Below are 8,623 nucleotides of genomic sequence, written 5' to 3'. Positions count from 1 at the left end.
GTAGTTACCATATGAATTCCAAATTACCTTTCCTGTTTTCAACAGGCAATCTTGTTCTGTAATTTGATATAATCATCTCCTTTTATCGTCAGTATCTCCATAATCAGTATCTTTACCATCATCATCATCATCATCATCATCATCACCACCACCACCACCACCACCACATCATCATCATCATCATCATCATCACCACCACCATCACCCACCAGTCAACCACCGTCATCATCCGAAGCCAATTTTTAAAAAGACAACTGGCCAAACTGTAGAGTGAATATACTAAATTACTATTCTCTTGGGTAGTTCTTGATAATATTGCATTTGGAAGGGGGGAGCATTGATAGAAAGCTGGGATCAATTGAATACTATTAAACCTTTCCATATTATAAGCAGTAAGTTTATCCTTATTTTATTTGTTTATTGTTTATTTTTATGGTTCCCAGAGATATGACTTAAAATTAAAGGGAAGTTCACTATAAAGTTGCTTTTGTTGAAAGTAGAAAAATTGAGAAAAACATTGAAGGTTTGATGAAAATCCATCCAAGGATAAGAGAGTTAAATTTTTTTTAAAGTGTTCATTTTGTGATGTCATATGCGAGCAGCTTCCCCATATCATGTATAATCATGTAATTAATAAAAAATGCAAAAAACAAATATTTTTTGGATAGAAGGAGGTAGGAAATAATGTGTATGATATCCAAACCACAAATAAAAATCACTTTCATATTTTTGAGAAAATGGCATTCAAAGGAATTCATATCACACAACTAGGTCTTACACACGGCTGCTCATCTGTTCTTTGACATATTTTCTGATCATCATTTATTTTTCTCTATTGTTTGTGCTTTCATTAAAACCAACTTATTATCAGGTGAACTTCCACTTTAAAGGGGGGGGGGGTCTACATTTGTATGCTGACTTCCAGTTGTAATTTCTTTTAGAGAGAGGCATTCCCAACTCTACAATATATGAATAAATTACATGTTTGTGTACGACTACATGACTTCCACATATTTTCTAAGCAATCGCAAATGATTTTCACTTATGCAACCCTAATCAGGCTGAGCTTTTTGAACTTGTGTTGTATAGTGTAAACTGTAAATGCCAAACAGCTGTGTTGTATTTTTATGAGAATAAAAAGGGAAGCAGACTTACCATGATACTGCTAAACCAGAGGTGATTTTCATGTATTGTGTAGATACAGGTATAGTAGGCATATCCCAAAAGCAATGCAAGAGTGACTCCTACTACATAGCTAATTGTCATCAAGAAAAATCCCAGAGCTTCATCGTCAACCTGGGCATCATCAGCATCGTCACCATCATCATCGTTCTCATCACTATTCGCGTCTTCTTCCTTCTCCTCCTCCTCATCCGTATCATCACGCAAAGTCCTTTTTCTCCTAGTTCTGGGGGATTTATCTCTTTGGTAGCCATTCCTTGTCTTCAGCAAGGCTTTCTTGCGCTGACTTGTTGATTTCTTGACAATGTCCTCCTCATCTTCTCTGTCGGCTTCGGCCGAGTCGGCGGGGATGACGATCTGTTTCGCCTTGCGTCGGCTTCGGGACTTAGGCTGTCTGTTCGTTTGATTCACAGACTGTGTCCCTGACATTCTGGCAGGTTCTGTATTAAAAAAATAGACAATATCTTTTATCTTAATTTAATTTACAAGAGCTACAATCCCAAAGGCCCGTATTCTGAAGTCAGGTTTTACTGAGACCACGGTCTATCTCTGTGCTAAAATTATGGGGAGCCAAAAGCTAAAAAATTATGTTTACATTGTATATTCCATATGTTTACGTTTTTTTTTTTCCATTTGCTTGCATTATGAAGAAAAATACATCAGTTATCATTCCCAGCAGTTATGAATGATTTGAGTGCCATGTGAGTTTAAATAGTAAATTGAACGTGTACTAATAGAGATTTGTGCCCCATTTGGCTATCCATTAATAATCCACAACTTTAAACCAGGATTTAATTTACTGTAAACCTGAGTTCAGAATATGGGCCTACATGCATGTCTCAATTTCAATCAAACTCAGGAATAATACCACATTTGTGATTGGTCCTAATATTTTACTTAAATCATCTTTCTAGTCAGCAAATGTAATTCCCATTTTTGTCAATACATGTATGTGAACCTTGTTTAAGCTTTGTATGTTGATTCCCTGACAAGGTCAGAATTAATTGACCCTAAATGAAGGCTTTGACCTTGATCATGTGACCTGAAATATGAGTTTAATTATAAGTAATACTTGATTACCTCATGTACAAGTTTAATGAAATAGGTAATTTTCCTTTAATGTTATGACATTTCAAAAACTTATCCTTGGCTATTAAAGAGTTGGTGGAATTATAATAAATAATAATAATAATTGGATTTATATAGCGCTTTTCCAGAAGATACAAAGCGCTGTTGGTGGCATGAGACAAGTTAAGGTTTATGGTTATATAAGTGTGTTTTGAGATGTTCGGGGGGGGGGGGGCCAAGGGGTAACTGACGCCAGTGTCTTGCATCTGCTATGCAGGTAGGACGAAAATGAAGAGCTTTGTCTTTATTCAATATTCATTGATTCATTTGCTTGCTTTTCAAGAAAAAAGGAGTTCCTGATACTAACGTTAGTTCTACTTGTCAAGTGTTTTATCATTGTCATCTCAATATGAACATACATGTATGCATGGCATTGAGATGAAGGAATCTGATGAACATCATGCAAAACTAGCCTTGTGTCTCATGAGTGAGTGCTCTCTCAACAACATTAACAATCATTAAGATTCTTGGTTCTTCTTCCAAAGTGCTGCTTCAAGATAATGAAGATAAACGCACTGATTGTGTGTGTGTGTGTAGGATATGTATTCATCTCCACCACTAATTGTACTTTATGCTTGATACTTTTTTCTTTATTTAAAAAAAATTTGGAATCACACAGACCTAACAGATACATGTAGATAGCCTGTGAGTAAGATTGAGCAAAAATCCAAACTGATTGACGTTATAATGCCGGCAAATTTTACTGCATCAGCTAGGCCAAGTTTCTGTAAGGTAACGGGAAGAGTTAATTTTGCGACAGCCACCAAAAATTGAAAATAAATATATAAAGAGAAGGTTCAAATAGTATAGGATCTATCTAGCACTATAATATTAACTATATTCATCAAGCACACAGCCAAACTTAGCTCAGTGCCCTCAGGCAGCCACCAGTCCAGGGTGACCAGACGTCCCGTATTTCCCAGGATCGTCCCGTATTTTGCTCCTTTGTCCCGGTGTCCCGACAAACCCTTCCCGGGATGCCTACATGTATTTGTCCCGTATTTCAGATTTACGAATTTTCATCAAATAACCAACAGATGACGAAGCAGAGCCAACAATAAAATCGATATCTGTAAACTTTTGCAAGTTCTACAGTGATTTTCTTGCTAACCCAATACATTGCAAACGAACTGGTCTCCTTCCTGTGTGTGGCAGGCTACTACTGTAGCTAGGCATGCAAACAATCTCACATGATAAACATCTTTTCCACCAAAATAATCACAAAATCGGCGGGAAATTTTAATAACTATATTATGGGTTCTCAGATAACTGATTTGGTGATGTAATTGGAGGAACAATAACTAGATCTTGCTGTTTCAGCTTTCCTTTTGAGTCTTGTTGTGATCGGTGCAAACTTGTAATGGGATGGGATAGATGCCTGTGTATGATGCAATGATGTTTCATCTAATTTTTAAGTTTGACAATGTTTCACTGTTAAATTTTATTCATTTCTAAAAAAAATCAAGTTTTTTAAAATGAATATATTAAAAAACACCAAATATCATTATGATTTTTGTTAGATGATTGGATTTTTTTGTTTGCTTGAAGTTTGAACTTTTTTCTTTCTTTCATATCTTTCATTCTTCTTCTGTCTATCCTTCTTGTTTGCCCCTTTTTTGTTCCATCTATCTTTCTTTCCTGATCCTCTCTCTCTCTCTCTGTTCATTTTTCTTTCTTTCCTTCTTTGTCTTACTTTCCTTCTTTTTTATTTCCTTCATTTTCTTCTTTCCTTAAACTTTTCTTTGCTTCCTTCTTCCTTCCTCTCCTTTTTCTTTTTGTTCTTTCTCTCCTTCCATTATTTTCCTTTTTTATTCTCTTCTCCCTTCATTCTTTCCTCCCTCTCTTCCATCCTTTCTTTCATTCTTGATTTTATTTTCCCCTTATTCTTTCTATCCCTCCCTTCCTTCCTTCCTGTTTTTCTTCTTTCTTTCTTTCAAAGAATGAAGGAAACATTATTCTTTCCTTCATTCTTTCTTTCCTCCTCCTTTTTTCCTTTCTCTCCCTCATTTTTTCTTTCACACATTTATTCATCTTCCCTTCCTTTTTTCTTTCTTTATTCATTTCAAATAATGGCAGAAACCGTTTTTCTCTCTTTTATTCTTTCTTTTATCCTTCTTTTATTCTAACATTCTTTTTTTTTTCCTTCATTTTCCCCTTCATTTTTGTCTTTCTTTCTTCTCAATTCATCTCTTTTCTTTTGTCTTTTCATTCTTTCGTTCACCCTCTCTTCCAATTCTTTTTATTTTTTCACAAGTCTAAGACTCTAAGTCTAACACTATGTAGCCTTTCATTTTTTATTGTTTTTTTATTAAGACCTGACTCGGTCAATCCGCTAACGCAGCGCACTTTGTCGATTGTCCCGCATTTCATTTTGAGAAATCTGGTCACCCTGCACCAGTCAGTCACAGTACTCACACTTAGACTTAGTCACAGTCACACAGGACAGCTCGAGTCGAACTCAGTCTCAGTCTCAGATAACTGAATGTTGACTGTTGTCTGACAAGTTTCACTGGACACTGACACTGTCACTGACAGTCACACGCACACTCATCAGTCATCACAAAAAATGCACAGCCCATCTTTAACTGAAGTTAAACCATAACGTTAAGTAAGTTAGGCCATATTCACATGCTTCGTAGTCCAAATTAAAATTGCATCACTAATGCGGAATCGTGCGATAGAGATAACGTTCATGTGAAATATGGATAACACGGAAATGTGACATCGCCTAGGGCCAGGCTATGGTACTTATTTGTTGTGTGCATAAATATCACACACACTGTTCATGCTGCCATATTCACGATTCGCAAGTAAAGACGCAAGCAACAACGTTTGCGGCCGCCGGTCGGAGTAAAGCGCGGTCGATGGGACTTTGATCTACAAAAATTCACAGCTTACGTCCAATATTACACATTCGATATCATTCATGAGAAATTCTATACTTACTGAAATCTCTTGCTAATATTTTCCAATGTTTTTCACACGATATTAGGAGTTGACTCTCCTTTGAATCAAAACCAACAGAGCAGACGACGAGAGTGTCAATCAAAAGTCAAACGTGAAAAACATAACAGTATGTATAGTCTACTTTCAGCCCGGCATAATAGTTTTGTATATTGACATGCCATTTTACGAGGAATATTTCTATATCATATAATAATAAATTATGTTAATTTTAAATATCTAATTTTTTTCCTTTTAATTAAATTATTTTCTAAGGTAATTCTACAGATAAAATGAAGTTTTAAGTCATAGAGAATCCACGACGAGTATAATAAGGTTATCCCTGTCTACATATTATGCCCAGTACACAAATAGGATTCACAAAAATTCGCCCCAGAGCTAATATAGGGCCGTCTGCACTGAATAGTATTTTTTTTCTTTTTTTTTACTTTGATACAAACCAGGGGTGGATCCAGGATTTTCCAAGGGGGGGGGCAAATTTTTAGAGCTAAAAATAATAATAACAAGCTTCTGGTCTGTGCGATATTGAATATTATAAGTCAAAGTTGCATAATTTATGGTGATGTACATGCACTTTGTGGATTTTAGGCCGTATACTAGTGCTACATCCACACAAGGCCTATATGAAAGTTGGACATTATGGAATTCGTGGTGTAGCATTCTTATGGTTCCGAAGCTATTTGTGTGACAGGCCTTTTTGTTGTGATAGATAGATCTCGATCCAAACCATTAAGTATGGTGTACCTCAGGGTTCTGTTCATGTTGTTTCTGATCTATAGGCCTACTACGATATACATATGGAAAACTAGCGGACAGAAGGTCCTCGCTGCACGCACGCACCCTTATAACACGCAGAATTCCCTTGCATTATACCCTTTTTTCACAAACAAATGTGTATCAAGGACAAGCGTTGATTCAGATAGAATTTCCGCCCCCCTGAAATGAATGGTAACAACTTCTTCTATCAGATGACCATAATTTTTTTTACATTCAATTGGTGGGAAATATGGCACTTTATTACATTAAAATCACTAGAAACCATCCATAGTCAGGAATATGTATTGGGATAATGGGTTTGGGGGACATTTTTATAGTACCCAGGTGGATTATATCCGTCGTCACATCGGTGGGTGGTGGTATCATGAATTTCCGCCCAGATTACAATAAAGGGCACATTGTAAGGCAAATACTCATGAAAGAACCATGGAGATTGGTTAATAAGGAAATAGGGCACTTTTATCATCAAATCAGAGGAGATTTTCTTTGTGATAGTGATGTCCGAAGAGCAAACCTATACTCGTGACGGGTCCATTATGTATACGAGGGGTGCATCCTAGCTTACCACTGCATATAGCTAAGTCTGAAAATTAAGTTTTGCTTATTTCTTTCATTTTATAATGATGTTTAAATGTTCAAACAACGATAATTCATAAAATTTGACTCAAAATATTGCGAATCAAGGGGAAGCGTGCTGAAACATTATCTGTGTATACATTTTATCCCTCTGTAATGCTATTTCCCCCATAAAGCCGCAATGGAACATTCCGCACCACTAGTCATACGATGATCGCGAGGTCTGCAAACGTCGTCTGCTATGTTTTTACATGTCCGGTACACTGCATACAAGTTTTCGATATGATACATTCACCAGGCTTATTCTCATATACTCCCTGTTTGCTGATGATATACTAGTAGTCTGATGCTTCAAGATTCAAGATAATTTATTGTCATGCATAAGAATACACAAAATTTGCTTTCGGGCATAACGTTACAAACATGAATACAATAAATGGCATAATGAATACATTTGACAAACAATCATAGTGAAAATAAACCAAAAATGACGAGAAAAACAAAAAGCCCGTGGCCCCTAGTGTCCCTGTATACAGGGACACTAGTGGCCCCCGCGGTGCAGCGCCCTCTATGCTAGCTGATAAGTCAGTAGAAAATTTGTTACTTAATTGCAAATCAAGAAATTAAGAAGCTGTGTGCATCGGGTTTTGTTGTAATAAAATATTGTTGAATATTTAAAAGACCAAGTGCATATAATTTTCCGCTCTAAGGGTAAAACGTTTCCAGAGCATAACTTGTCTTCATATAGGGGATCATGATGTTGAACCCAATGCAAATATTTTGTTTCTTGGGTTATATATCGATGAGCACCTATCCTGGAAAAATCATCTAGATGCTGTCTGCACAAAGGTGTCTCGCAGTGTAGGTGTTATTAGGTTAAAATCAATTTTACCTGAAATGATGCTGCAATATACAATAGTATTGTTCTATATATACCTTACTTGACATATTGTAATGTTGCCTGGGGAAACACTTTCAAGTCTTATCTTGATAAATTGAGGGTATTGCAGAAAAGGGCAAAACGACTTATAAAAAATTATCATTATAGACATTCAAGTACTTCATTATTTCTTCGTCTGAAAATGCTACCACTAAGTAAATTTGTGTCATTCAATTGTGAATTGGTCATGTTCAAACTACAATCAACATGATCAATGCCTCGGAATATATACCTTGAAAAATTATTTCTTCAGAATTCACAAATACACAATTATAATACACGTAAAATGGATCTTATTCGTCAGCCATTTGCGAGAACAAAGGTCACTCTGACCTCCTTTCATAATATCCTACATTAATGAGTGGAACAGTTTACCTGTTGATATAAAAAAAAAATTGTAAAACTCTTTTCATATTCAAAAGATTATCCAAAACTTGCTTTCTTGACTGATTATGATTATTTTCCTTCAATATGTATTTTAAGTTGATATGTTGATGACCTATACTCATTTATGTGGGTGGATGACGGTGGTTGTGTATGGGTGTGGGTGTGGGTGTGTGTAGTTGTGTTTGTAATAGTTTTACATTCTATTTTAGCATCTTAACCTTATTATATATTTTTTCTCTCTCTTTTTGTATTTTATAGATTAGTATATACTCCGGTATATTCTATGTTAATAATCATAAGTATTCCAGGGCCCCACTCACAAGCTTTGCTTTTAAAGGGGTCCTTTTAAAACCAAGTTCGTCTATATGCTATAATCTAATTGATGTGTGTTTATGTACTCAACTTATATGTATATCTATTTTGATTATGATGTGATGTTTTTGGTTTTAATTAAATAAACTTGAGCTTGAACTTGATGATTATAAAGGACTACATGTCGAATCGAGGACAAATCGGACTGAGTTATCCCACCATTTTCGTGATTTTTGTCTATTTTTTCGTCATTTTGAAATTTCTTGTAGCGATACCCATCATGTTCATAATTGCAAAGGGTAAAGTTATGTCTTGTCTTTAGGTCTAATTATTCGTGCTTGCATATACTTCTTCTTA

Source organism: Lytechinus pictus, chromosome 4, assembly GCF_037042905.1.
Source record: "Lytechinus pictus isolate F3 Inbred chromosome 4, Lp3.0, whole genome shotgun sequence".
Lineage (NCBI taxonomy): Eukaryota > Metazoa > Echinodermata > Echinoidea > Temnopleuroida > Toxopneustidae > Lytechinus > Lytechinus pictus.
The sequence above is the reverse complement of the archived record's forward strand: the minus strand, read 5'-3'. Positions refer to the sequence as shown.